The 14311-nt window shown below is 47.6% G+C and overlaps 1 long non-coding RNA gene across 2 annotated transcripts in view; it reads right to left on the reverse strand.

The window, feature by feature from the left end:
- Window positions 1–14311, reverse strand: part of LOC102252741 — a 27298-nt gene that overhangs the window by 12482 nt on the left and 505 nt on the right. The window contains exons 2-3 of one of the 2 annotated variants that reach the window (XR_001359601.1): window positions 10187–10295; window positions 9128–9192 (exon numbers count right to left, since the gene is read on the reverse strand). The exons of the other annotated variant lie outside the window; for it this stretch is intronic. This is a non-coding gene — a long non-coding RNA (uncharacterized LOC102252741). Of the gene's footprint in view, window positions 1–9127; window positions 9193–10186; window positions 10296–14311 lie in introns of those variants that run through there. 2 annotated transcript variants of the gene reach the window in all.

A 14311-nucleotide genomic window follows, 5' to 3' on the forward strand; every position in this document is an offset into this window, starting at 1 on the left:
AGGAAGGAAGAACCTGCTGGAATTGTCAGCACAGGTTTACATGGGAGGCGGCGGCTGGGGAATGCAGACGCCCACACTGCCAGTCCTGCCATCCGTCTTCTCTGTGGGATAACACTGGGACCAGGTCTGTCATTAGTGCCAAGTGAGTGAGCACATGGGGGACAGCGAGAGCCTGACCAACACCAAGGGAGTCAAACCAGGCTGTGTCAGCCCTGGAGGAATGCAGAGCAACCAGTGTTACCAGGAATGGCAGCCACTGCTCTCTCCTTTCCAGCCAGTTCTGTTCGATGGGTCAAAGCTTCCCATTTGATTTGAGGTCCGTACATAGAGTGCGCCCAGAGGCAAAGCTTCGTTTGATTGGACCCCAATGGGCTGAAAGCAGAAAAAGGCAGGAGATGGGGAACGGGAAGGCAGCACACAAGGGGCCTCCAGAACCGAATTCCACTGGGACCAGGCATGTGAGTGAACCATTTGCACGTCTCCCCCACAAGCTAGAGTCAAAGAAACTGGGCAGAGAATGTCTTTCCGTGTGGACACACGGCCATACCTGCAATGTGGGTTCCGCTCAGACCACAATAGAGCTGTAATCTTTATGCTGGTGGAGGGTCTTGCCTTCAATTTGTAAAAAAAAAAAAAAAAAAAAAGTAAAATCTGTGAAGCGCCAATAAAGCAAAGCACAGAAAGAAAGATGAGGTCTGCCTGTAAAGGAAATTCTCTGTCTCAGCTCAGCAAAAAGGCTGCAGTTGTTTTCATGGTTGAGGTCTGTGTGAGACAGCATTCCTCTAAACACAGGGGCACGCTGGTCACTCTGACAGCACCAAGGGGGTATTTTCAGTCTCTTTCCTCCTCCCCCCAAAGCAGCTGAGACCAAAGTGCAGCTATTGACACACAAGCCCTGGGGTGAACATGTACATGCATGTGAGGACACTGCAGGCCTAGGAAACCAACAGGAGTGTTCAATGTGGGTCCTAAACCAAGTCTCCAGCATGGACTGCCTGGCCTGCAGGATTTGTCTGTGATGGGCAATTTCATACCAGTCAGTGACTAGCACCAGAAATTCACTTATTTCATGGTGTTTAATGATTCATTTGAGCCTCAAAAGGGAGGTTGGTTGGCCTTCACAACTCGCCAGAGAGCAGAGAGGAAAGACAGTGAATGAGCCTGAAGCTCGGGCACAGTCTGGTGCCAACAGGCTCTGGCCACAGGAGAGGTTCCCTTCTCCTGTGCCCGGCCTGCCCGGCCTCCCCACACCTGTCCAGCAGCAGGCCTCCGTGTGCACTCTGAATGCGACTTCCTGGAGTCAGGGCTTAGTCACCTGGTGTGTCCAGAGTTCAGCGGGAGGTAGCACACAGTCGGTGCTCTAGGGAGAGCCTAGTGCAGTGATGGCGAACCTTTTGAGCTCGGCGTGTCAGCAATTTGAAAAACCCTAACTTAACTCTGGTGCCGTGTCACATATAGAAATTTTTTGATATTTGCAACCATAGTAAAACAAAGACTTATATTTTTGATATTTATTTTTATATATTTAAATGCCATTTAACAAAGAAAAATCAACCAAAAAAATGAGTTCGCGTGTCACCTCTGACACGCGTGTCATAGGTTCGCCATCACTGGCCTAGTGACTGGATACATAATGAGTGAATCTCTAGTTGAAGGCCTGACATCCATGAGGTTAGCAGAAAGAGGCAAGCTTGACATTGCCGCTCCACCTCCTCCATTCCCACTTCTCCCCGCCCTCCTGCCTTTCCTCTTGCCTCTCAATTCTGATCTCCCCACAGGACCTGATGTCTCGCTTACTTAGCTCTCAGCCATTTTCTCGGCCCTGAGACTCCTGCATTTTAAGCTGGGTCCCTGGGATGAAAGGTACTGTCCCTATTTGAGGCAAGTCCAGCCTTTGCAGCCTAACAGGAGAAGGAGGGAGGGAGGAAGGGAGGGAGGGAGGGAGGGAGGGAGGGAAAGAAGGAAGAAGGTTGATTAAAAAGCATATGACTTAGCTTGAGCAACAGAAGGTAGGTGAGAAGCAAGAAGAATGGCAAAGAGACCTATACGCCCCCAAAACCAAGAGGCCAATGTTCCCTAAGAGGGAGGCCAGAGAACGTGTTAGTTGAGGCTTTGGTGTCAGACAGACCTGGATTAGAATCCAAATTCTGCCATTTCCTAGAGATGAATTTTGGACAAATTATGTGGCCACTGTGGGCCATTTCATCACCAGTAAGATGGGGATGCTAATACTAGGCTCTGGGGACGGTCATGAGGAGTAAAGGAGCTGATGGAGATAAATCATTCAGGGAGTGCCTGGCACGCAGAAGAAATTCAACAGCTGGTAGCTATTATACTATTTGTATTTCTAAATCAAAGAGGGGCCTCTGGTGTGCAAGCAAGGTATTTTCTTAAGTTATGGGACAGAAGTGACTTTTAAAATCTTTGAAACTCCTTTCACAGGCAAAGGGAAAGCTTCTGGGGTCTAAGATGTGGCAATAGGCTGGAAGACAGCTTTTTACGTGGGAAAAATGCTTTGGGAAGAGCACAGGCAGTTTGATATTGAGTCTCCCCCACATAACACTGCCTATGGTAAATTTTAAAAATTCTTCCAACTTGAGAAACATTGCAAATTGCACACTACGGGGGGGAGGACCCAGGTCTTGTTCTAGTTATGCTCTTTTGACAATTACAGTATCTTTCTAAAACAGGATTTTCTGCCCTGCGCCTCTTACCTGGAGCATCAGAACAATATATTGGGGTTGCCCCAGGCAGAGGAACACAGGGCACGGGCTTAGGAGGGTGATGGAAAATCAGGTTCATCGCTGGCGCCAACTCAGACTGATTAGCAGGGGCCAGTGAGCAGCGTCATGACCGATCAGTGCTGCCTGCCTTGGGCTCAGAGTAGGATACCTAAGGGCTCTCGAGATATGCTTTTGATATCACTAGATTCTGTGCTCATTTTCCAGCTCCTTAGGAAGACCAAGAATAATGAGCAGATTCTGCTCAACGTTGCTTAAGCAAGAAGGGGTGGCCTGAGAACAGACACTGCTCAGGAGAATGAGAGGCCCTGCTCAGGGCGAGGGAGGCCCTGCTCAGGGGGAGGGAGGCCCTGCTCAGGGGGAGGGAGGCACTGCTCAGGGGGAGGGAGGCACTGCTCAGGGGAAGGAGGCACTGCTCAGGGGAGGAGTGCTTGGTGAAAAGGCACAGTTTGGGAGGAAGTGGAGGAACCAAGCTTGGACAATCGGGACATGATGAGAGGCCTCTGTGATGGTTAATTTTGTGCTAACTTGACTGGGCTAACGGATGTCCAGACAGCTGAACTCAGTAAAGAAGGTCACTCTCAACAATGTGGGTGGGTGGGTGTCATCCAATCCATTGAGGGCCTGAATAGAACAAAAAGGCAGGGGGTGGGGTAGTTCCTTCTCTGTTTGAGCTGAGACATCCATCTTCTCCTGCCTCTGACTTTGGCATTCCAGGTTTTCAACTTTTGGGCTCAGGCTGGGACTTACTAGTACACCATAGGCCCTCCTAATTCTCATACCTCGGGACTAGGACTAAGTAACATCAGCAAATTGTTGGATTTCTCAGCTTCCACAGCCACATAAGCCAATTTCTATGAGATACATATATCCTTTTCATTCTGTTTCTCTGGGGAATGCTAATACAACATCTTAACAAATAGCTGTTTTGATCACAGTCATCCTTAGAAATTTGGGGGGAGGGGGGTCTGCAAATGTGTCAACAGGTTGTACCTGAAGAAAAGTGAAGACAGGCTCCTGTCAGCCTCCTCTAAGCCCCATAAGGACCTTGATTTAATTTCCACATATTTCTTCCCCACCCTCTAGGTATGCTATTGTTATTGACTTCCGACTTACTTCTGTGGCAGTCAGAGAATGTACTCTATGATTTCAATGCTTTTAAATTTATTGAGGCTTGTTTTATGGCCTGCAGAGGGTCTGTCTTGGTGAACATATATATTGAAATACATGGCAAACATGCCCCAACAAAGGGTGGAGTCTATTTCTCTATCCCTTGAGTCACAAAGCATGTGACTTGCGTTGGCCAATGGGACATTAGCAAACATGATATAAACAAAGAATTGGGAGTGTTTGCCACTTGGGCTTGACCTCTTACTGTGCCTGAAACTCTGAGAATACCATGGGACCAAGGAGGCAGTAACCTGCTGGATGTGAGACATCCCCCCAACAACCTGCCAGCCACCAGCTATTTGAGTGATGACATCCTAGCTCACCCGGCCACCAGCTGGCCTGCCAGGTGACTAAGCATCCCCGCAGAGACCAGCCAAACCCACCAGACTAGAACTGCCAAGGAACCCACAGAATGGTGAAAAAAACCCAAATGCTGATTGTTTTAAGCCACTAAGTTTTGAAATACTTTGTTATGCAGAAAAAACTAACATATATGTGTGTATATATGAATATTATATAACATGCACTACATATATACATACATCTATGCATAAAAGCAAGCACACACACCCCAATTATCCCTTTTCTCTCCTTTTTACTACTTCATATAGCCTTTACTACATACTGTGGTTAACTGTTTAGGCTTCAGGTTATATGATATCAAGGCAGAATTGTCACTGAACTAGAAGAGGAATACCATCACCTAGAGAGGCAATGACTGATGACATTTGGGGCTTCCCCTTTAGGGACAAAAGGTAGGCACATTTTAATTTTTGCAGGTTAAAAAAGAGCCAGTTGTTTCTGTAGTTGTTTGAACATTATGGAAAGAAGGGTACATGTGGATGTCGAGTAGACAAATGAAAGGAATGCCACAAATAATGAGGACTGGTAACTCAACAGGCATTCTAACACCCCTTCCGTAGTGCAGGAGCTGAAAGGCTAAAAACTACATTTCCCAAACCGATTTCCAGCTAGGGATTTTGGCTGTGGTTTAGGTTCTGCTAATGAGATGCACCGAAGCAGAACAGGGATTGGGTTCTAAGGGTCTGGGGCAAGAGGCGGTGCCCGTGTTCCTGGTGTGGACATGGCAGGACCTGGGACCGCTATTTCTGATTCTGCAGCTTCCTGCCAGGGGCGGAGACAGCACTGCCCTGGCAGCCGAGCTCCACAGCACAGCTTTGAGAGCCACAGCAGCTTGGAGTCTGTTTCTCTACCTCTCCCCAACAACTGCATAAGCCACTACATATCCTGTTGTATGTCCCTCTCTCTGCAGCTGAACGCTGGCTAGTCAAGGACCACATCTCCAGTGCCACGGGGACCCTTACATCCTTAGATGCCTTCCTGGGTAGGAGTAAAGGAAATCAGAGGTGAGAGGTTGGGAACTCACTAAAAGAATTGTTTAAATTTTTAGGTAAGACTAAATATACCAGATTAAACTAAAATTGAAGGGTTTTCCCTCCATTTTAGCCAGCAAGTGGGAGACTCGCAAGGAAAATCAGAGCCGTTAGAGATACCGAGGCTGCATTGTCTGTGTTCAAATGACTGTGCTTCCATGTACGCCTGCCATAAAGTACCGCCTCGTTTATTCCTCCCAACAACGTGTGGTTGAGAATCATTATTCCCCCATTTCAAGGAAGAGGTAACAGACTCGGAGAGATGGTGCCCAGGTCCCATGGCCTACAAGCAGCAGAGCCAGGATTGTGCCCCAGACTGCGTGTCCCTGGAGCCTCACTCTTCAACACTCTGCTATTCAGCCCCATTTCCCCTCCCTGAGGTCCCCAGTGCCCTTTGTTCGGTCATTCTCCCTCAGACAGGCACAACCACCGAGGCTGCTGAGTCTGACAGGCAGGGGTGCTACCACTTTAACAGCATCAAAAGTCTCTGAGGATGAAACTTCAGACTGAAGTAAGCAGAGTGACATGTGCACCCAGGGTACTCTTGGGTTCTGGAAAATCACCCACAGCCACCCAGTCTGAAAAGTGCCTTTCAGGGACTCACTTTGTCTCCCAGCTCGCTGCCCCCACCCATGACCCTCCTCCCAGTCTCCCCATAGGGAGGAAAGTCTACCAAAGGTAACCAGTCACCTATCAACACCCCTTCCACCCCCAGCCAGGGTGCACGCAAGAGGCAGCCACTTGAGGCCTTGAAATAGCACTGACGGGAGGCGTGGGTGGCATACATGTCAAGGATAATGTCCCTGATCCTCCATCAGCCTCAAGGAGGCAGCTTCATGGGGAAGCCTGGGTGGGGGTGCGGGTGGGGGTGGGGGAGAAACAGCACTCAAACTGCATCTCCATCAGCTCTGACTTCAATTTTCTTGAAATCCATAACTCCCCATGCGTCAAGAAAATGTGTTTAGTAGGTATGGGAGCATCTGACAGAAATCTGAAATATTAGTAAAGATAAGTCTTCAAATTTTTGGTAAATAAGATGCCTTCTGATACACAATTTTAGTACAAACAAGTTGTCAAATTATAAGCAAAAATTTGTATTAAGAAAAAACAAATAGGTTTAAAAAGGAGGACATTCTGTTCATTCCATTAATTCTTTTCCGTGACTTGGAGAAAAAATGCCCTTGCTGAATGTGAGCAGGGGCATGGTGTCTTTGGGAGCTAGAAAGGGAACTTGTTAGAAAAAAAGGGAAATTTTTAACAAACATTTTTGAACACCTTCTTTACACCGTGTACTGGGTACTAAGGATCCACTCAGACATGGTCCCTACTTTCAAACCAATTAATTTTTCAGGGGAAACAAATCTGTAAGTGAATGAGCACAAAAGAGCACAGAATCAGCAAAGATCATGGCCGCCCGCCTCTGATAGATATGAGCTCATGCTCCTGTTCAAATTTCCACTGGCTATCAAGACCCTGAAAAGTTGTTGAACCCCCTCTGAGCTTCAGTCCACTCGTCTGGAAAGGGGACAATAGTGCCTGCCTCAGGGTTGTCATGAAGGTTCCACTCCAGGGTAAAACTCTGCGCCACCTCCACCCTTAAAATCCTCTGTAACGGAGGCTGTGGTATGTCACCCGGGTCCCTGGAGGCCCTCCTCCCCCAGCCTCCTGGGGGCCTTCTGCTAACGGCTCACAGCTGAGCGCCTCCCCAGAAATTGCTGTCTACCAAAGGGAGCTGTTGCACCCAAGGTTATATGACCCGTAGGGGCGGGGGTGAGGGCATGATATAAAATGACCTTTTTTCTTGAGTTATAATTCACATTCCATAAAAGCTCACCTTTTGAAGTATAATTCCATGGGGTTTAATATATTCACAAAGATGTACAGCCATCATCACTATCCAATTCCAGAACATTTCATCACCCCAAAATATACTCCAGACACCTCATCCCCTTAGCAGTCACTCCCTGTTCCCCCTCTCCCCCAAACTCTTACAAACACTAATCTACTGTATGTCCCTATGGAATTGCCTATAAATGAATTTCATATAAATGAAACCATACATAATGTGGCCTTTGTGTCTGGCTTCTTTCCCTCACCATAATGTTTTCAATGTTCATTCATGTTGTAGCATGTATCAGAACTTCATTTTTTAAATGGTTATCCATTCGTCAGCTAATGAACATTGAGGTTTCTGCTTTTGGGCTAGTAGGAATAATACTGTATCCATGTACAAGTATTTGTTCAGACATATGTTTTCAATTTTGGGGGGTATATATGAACATATGGTAGCTCTGTGGTTGTTTAACTTTTTGAAGAACTACCAAAGAAGTTATACATTCCACAAACAATGTATGAGGGTCCTAATTTCTCCACACCCTGGCCAATACTTGTTACTGTCTTTTTTAATATAGCCATGCTCATGGGTGTGAAGTGATATCTCATTATGGTTTTTATTTGCATTTCCCTGATGGCTAAGGATGGTGAGCATCTTTTCATGTGCTATTTGTCATTTGTATAACTTTTTGAAGAACTATCTATTCAAATCCTGTGCTCATTTTTAAATTGCGTTATTTATCTTTTTATTGTTCAGTTGTAAAAATTCTTTATATATTCTGAATGCTAGATCTTTATCAGATATATAATTTGCAAATATGTTCTCCTATTCTGTGGGTTGTCTTTCACTTGATGGTATCATTTGAAGCACACAAGTTTTTAATTTTGATGAAGTTCAATTTACCTTTTTTTTTTCTTGCAGATACAAAAGTTAGTACTCCTTTGTGTCAACTCAGGACAGTATGAAAAGCCATCCCAGCTCCAGAGCTCCCCAGCGATTGGCCGAAGCCTCTGCTGCAACTGCATTGTAGGTCAACATCTCCCTCTGCTCCCTGTTTCCATCTCTCCTCCATGGGTATTATTGCTAAGAGCACTCACCAGTAACGAGCAGCATAGCTTCTCAGAGTATTTGGGATGTGGGGGGTTGGAGAATCCAACACAAGGCACTTCCAATGCTCTCCCATTGACCTCAAAAAAAAGAGAATGACTATCCCCCATGGTTTCAAGCCTTTGGTGACATACCTCCTGCACACCTCTCCAGCCTCATCTCTGTACATTCCCCTTATAGTCTACCACCCAACCTCCTAAACTTTCTCAAAAAGGCCATCTCTCTAGCCTCTGGGCCTCTGTACTTGCTATTCTTTCTCCTCAATACCTCCTTCTACCTCTTCACCCAGCTCACATCCATCATTCATCAAAGTAGGGTCTTAGCTTATCATCACTTCTACCAGGACGCCTTCCCTGACCTTTCTGTGTGCATCCACAGGCCCCTTTACTTTCCCATGCTTATGGTGACCATACTATATTAGAATTCCTTCATTACTTTGCACAACTCAGCATGAACCCCATGAGGATTTGATGCAAAGCCTGACATCCAGAAAGAGCTCAATAAATATGTGTGGAATGAGTTGATATGCATTGAATATACGCAAAGTACAGAAGCAGCCCAGAGAAGCCAGCGACTAACTAGGGACTGCCTCAGGAGAGTGAGCTCCTGCACAGGGCTTCCTGTGTACAGGAACCCCCAGGCCAGCAGGGAGGGCTCCACTGATGCCACCCCAGAGTCTGGAGCCCACTTCAGCACCCCATGTTGTGCTGTTAGCACCACAGCAAAGCCCAATCCTCTCATTCACCCCACCATCTCCACCTGGGCTCCCTGAGCACACCAGGGCTAATCCTCATGCACTCACATGATCCTGGTGCCCAGCAGTTTCCCAGGTCCCAGCAGAAAATTTCTTCTAGAAGCTTCTGGAAATCAAACCACCCTTTCTGGGACATGCGTAAGCCTCCTCTGGCTTCCTGGAGATGGTTTTATGGGCTTCCTTATGAGGGCTCTGCAGAAGTCACAGGCATAAAGTCAAACCATTCCTTAGCTAATCATTCAAATAGGAGATCAGGCTACATTAAAATGATGGATCTGTGGCTGAAAAATACATTTGGAGTACCCTCTGTAGCCTCGCCTTTCCCCCATGGGTCCCCTCACCTCAGAGCTGGGCTGTAGCAGGAAGGTGGAGGTCAGGCCCAGAGCCAGAGCAGGCCCTCAAGAGGACTGTTAGCTCCCTGGGTGAGCAGATGCCTGTGGAGAGCAGCTACAGTGTTTGGACAGGTTCAAGCCTTGGACTAATGAGAGGGCATGGTCCTCTCGTGGCAAAGCCATGTGCAAGTCCCAGCTTGGAGGGCAAAGCCCTCCCAGCACAATGATAGCCAAAGACTACAGTTGTAAGCTTGACCTTATGGTCCAAACCTGTGGTCCACGTGGCTGAGTGACGTGGGCTTGACAGAGTTCAGGTGCATGTGATTGAGTAGATTCGAAACCCACGAGAACATTGTAAACATCTTGACCACGCCCTTACTTTGCCTCCTGGAATCTGGCTATAAAATAAAGACTCTGTTTGCAGGCTGTGGCACTGTCTCTCCATCAGAGAAGCAGCGTCCCACCTAGCCCCAGCTTTATTCTCTTGTCTGTCTTTTCTAAATCTTTCACCACCACCCCCCTCAGGTTCACCCATGGCAGTGCCAGCTTGGCACAGATACCCCCCCTGTGCAGTGCCATGCTGACTGGGGGAGGGCCTGGCTTTATTGCCAGGGTCACACTGGTAGCAACTGATGGGCAGGGCTTTAAACCCACACTGTCCAACTCAGAGCCTGAGTCTTGATCGTTATGCAATATTGTCACACCATACTTTGGGACTAGATCTTCTGGGTGGTTCTCCCCTGACCCTCTCCACGCTGCTGCACTCCTCCTCACCCAGGGAAGGAACACCCAGACCTCCCAGCTCAGACATTCTCCCTCCTGCTCCACGGCCAGGGCTGGAGTCCGAGCTTCACCTAGGACAGCCTTGTGGCAACCAGACTGCCTATATCCCTTTCGTGACCTCCTCCAGCTCAGCACAGCACAGATGCTCCTCGGTGGGCCACCATGAAATGTGAGGACGTCCTGGAGGACAAGAGAACAAGGGGGTTGGGGAAATTGCCTTCAAAAGGCCAACGCCAAATCTCATCCGCCTCCACCTCCCAGTTTGCAGCTCGGGAAGATTTATGGTGCTGCACACATGGGTCATTCTTGAGATAAGGTTATAGATCTTGCAGTTGACAGGCCTCCTCAATCAGTGCTTCAGGAAAACTTCCACAGCTGATAAATGAGCTGTCCCTAAAGCCTCAAAGACAGGCTCCGAAAGGTCTCCATTGCTTAGGATTTCTCACTCATCCTGCAAGAGGGACAGCCACCCTGGATGCCAATACAGGAAGAAATATGGCTGAGTGAAGCCCTGTCCCGGGCCCCCCACTCAGTGTCCCCTCAGCAGATGCCAAGCACACAAGGAGCATCATTAGCCATCAAGGACAAGGAGCCCTACATACAGTCACTGTCCAGCCAAGATAACTGCAGGGTCATATGCTGGATGATGGACCAAAAGGATGTGGACTTTTGATCCAAGAAGGCAAAGTCCAAGCTGATTGGGAGAGAGGGAGCCACATGGCACTGGAGGTAGGAGGCTAATAGGAGCCGTGATTGGCCAGCATCACTAGTTACCACCCAAAGTCCATTCTCCCCTCCCCCAGGCGGAACTCCTTCTGGAGCAGCAATGTGCCCAGTAAAAAGTATTCGCCCCTCCCAACTCCCTTGCAGCTGGGGATGCTGTAAGACATGTCAGTGGTATTCTCCTAGTGATTTCTGGGAGGGTTTTACCTTCCTGCTTCAGGCCCTGCCTCTTCTACCTTCCCCTCCTTCTCTTTCATACCTTTTTGAAGATGTGAAGAGCTGTGGAGCATCTATCCTGCAACATGCTAAGGATGGAAGAGGAGCAAGACTGGAGGACCTGGGATCCCAATGACATCAGGGAACTGCTTTGCCAACGTAGAATGTCCACCTCTGGACTCGTGGTTAGGTGGGCAAAATAGCCCACTCTTTGGTTAAAGCCACTACTGTCATGTTGCCATCATAAGAAGCCAAACACAGCCCTCGGAGATAGGGTCCAAGCTCTTACTGATTCTGGGGATCTAAGTGAGTTGCTTAACCTGTTTCTAGCCTCAGTCTCCCAATCTGTATGAAGGGATGATGAGAGTAATACTCACTACCATTAGTAAATCACCCACTATGTGCAGGCACCATGCCAAGTGCTTTGCATGCACTACCCACTGCATTGAGAAAGTGACCATCACACATAATAGGTCTATAGAGACCCACTGCACAAAATAATACGTGCCTTGGCCACCTCACTGGGCTTTTTTGAGAACCAAATAAGGCTGTTTGAGTAAGAGTTACCCAGATGCCTACTGAATCCCACACTCCCTGGAGTCAATGGGGTTGAAGCCAGGAAGATATCCTCATCCCACACAGAGGGAAGGAGAAAACAAAAGTGATTTGAACACAGTTGTGCCAAATAGAAAGAAGGCAAGTGGCTGCTGGGGAAACCAGGCCCTTCCGCGTTGGTCCGCTTAGGGGCCTCCTTCAGAAATTAAACCCTAGGTGTATCCCCAGCCCAGACAAGATGCTGGGACAGAGGGTTCATCTCCTGTCTGTGTCCTTCCCTCACTCACACTCCTGGCTCCGGGAGACCTGCATGCAGCCAGGATGTCCTCAAGGCTGACTGTCCCTGCAGGAGAACAGGTCTCTCACTCTGGAGCAGCGGTTCTCAACCTGTGGGTTTCGACCATCGGAAAACACATATAGCATATCAGATATTTACATTACGATTCATAACAGTAGTAAAATTACAGTTATGAAGTAGCAACGAAAATAATTTTATGGTTGGGGGTCACCACAACATGAGGAACTGTATTAAAGAGTCGCGGCATTAGGAAGGTTGAGAACCACTGCTCTAGAGGCTGCTCTGCCCCACCCAGCATCCCTGGGGTCTAGGGTGGCTGCCTTCTTTGTCTGAGGGCCTTCTCATGTCATCTCCACAAGCTCACCAGACTGGTGTTATCATCCAGAGTTTACCGTTGAGGACACTGACCCTGAGAGGTGAAGAGACTGGCTCAAAGCCACACGATCACCTTTCCGGAGCTCAGCCATGAACCTGCCTCCGGACCTGAACCTCTGGCCGGAAGCCCTAGGCTGACCTGTTTCCTGCCACCCTAAGAAATGATTCTGGCTCTGGCTCTCTGGTCTCTGCCTCTGTATTCCTGCATGAGTGGTATCTCCTCCCTGGCTGTGTGTGTGCACATGTGTGTATATGTATGTCTTTCTCATTATGTTTATGTCTCCCTCTGTTTCTCTCTGTGTCTCAGTTGCTTCCTCTTGGTCTCTCTCTCTCTTGCTTTGTTTGAAGCTCACTCCCTTTTCCCAGGTCTCTGACAGGTTGTCTTCCTCTCTCTCTGGGTGGGTGTTGCCCTCTCCTCCCCCACCCCAGGCACACTAGCACACCTAGTGCACCCGCTATTTGCCAACTGTGTCCCTTACAACACTCTAACTTCCAGGTCCTCGGGGACCATCTGCTTTGCTGGCAGTTACATCTTGAGTACCTAGCACAATGTACAGTGTAGAAGCAGAATGTGTTCTTGTTGGATGAATAACTTCTTGTTGAACATACTGTGAAGGGAAATGAACGCTCTCCAACACTGGGAGACAGTGGGGTCGCTCTTAGAGACAGCTGGGAACTGGGAATGGAAAGGGAAGGAAAGCAAGGGATGGAAGAGGCAATTTTCCAGTCCTCATAGAGCATACGATTAGAGGATTCATCATATCATCTATATCATGCATGTTTACTGACAGGGCCCAGTGGCCTAAGAGCTTAAATATGTGTGGCATAGTCATCAAAAACTACTTCCACGGACAATGTGGGTTCAGACCCTGCTCCCACTGTCGCTTGGCCTCTCTGAGTCTCATCTTCTCACCAGTCAAGTGGAAGCAAGAATAGGCCCTGGAGATACTGGCTTGTAGTTCCCTTTCTTTGACCTGTCTTTATCTGATTTTGGAATTAGGGTAATGCTGGCCTCATAGAAAGGTTTGGAAGTATTCCTTCCTCTTATATTTTTTTGAATAGTTTGAGAAGAATAGGTGTTAGTTCTTCTTTAAATATTTGGTAAAACTCGCCTGTAAACCCGGCTGGACCAGGGCTTTTGTTTGCTGGGAGTTTTTATTATTACTGCTTCAATTTCATCAATAGTTATTGGCCTAATCAGGTTTTCTGGTTCTTCCTGATTGAGTTTTAGAAGGTTGTATTTTTCTAGGAATATGTCAATTTCATCTAGGTTGTCCTGTTTGTCAGAATAAAGTCATTCATTGTATTTTTTTAAGATTCTTTTTATTTCTGTGGGGTCAGTTGTTACTTCACCTCTTTCATTCCTGATTTGCAACAGCATGGATAGACCTGGAGAGTATTAATTATGCTGAGCGAAATTAGACAGTCAGAGAAAGATAAGTATCACATGATCTCACTCATATATGGAATCTAATGAACCAAATAAACTGATGATCAAAAATAGACCCAGAGACATAGAAGCATGAACAGACTGTTGAACCTCAGAGGGAAGGCAGGGGAAGGTGGGGGGGAACAGATCAACCAATGAACTTGTATGCATATATGCATAACCTGTGGACACAGCCAACAGGGTGGTGAGGACCTGCGGGAGGAGGGCATGGGATTGAGCTGGAAGAGGTTAATGGGGGTGGGGAAAGGAGGACCTATGTAATACTTTCAACAATAAAATAGTGAGTTAGGGTCAAAAGACTCTATTTGTAAACTGTAGAAAAATAAGTTGGTAGAAGAACTGCCAAATATGATTTCACTCTGGAACTTTTCCTGGGTAAAGGGACACCAGGATCAAGGAGAAGGAAAGGTATGTGTGCTGACGACACTCCCCAGGGACTGGAACTGTCCAGTCTGTTCATCAGAGCGGGAGCCCAGGATCTAAGCAGGCAGATTTGAGAAGCTGCCTGGGAGCCAAGCCTCCTTCACAAGAGGCTCACCTCCTGCGGTGAGGCCCAACCTGATTCCCAGGAACCACAGG

Source organism: Myotis brandtii, unplaced genomic scaffold (genome assembly GCF_000412655.1).
Source record: "Myotis brandtii unplaced genomic scaffold, ASM41265v1 scaffold668, whole genome shotgun sequence".
In the NCBI taxonomy this organism is placed as follows: domain Eukaryota; kingdom Metazoa; phylum Chordata; class Mammalia; order Chiroptera; family Vespertilionidae; genus Myotis; species Myotis brandtii.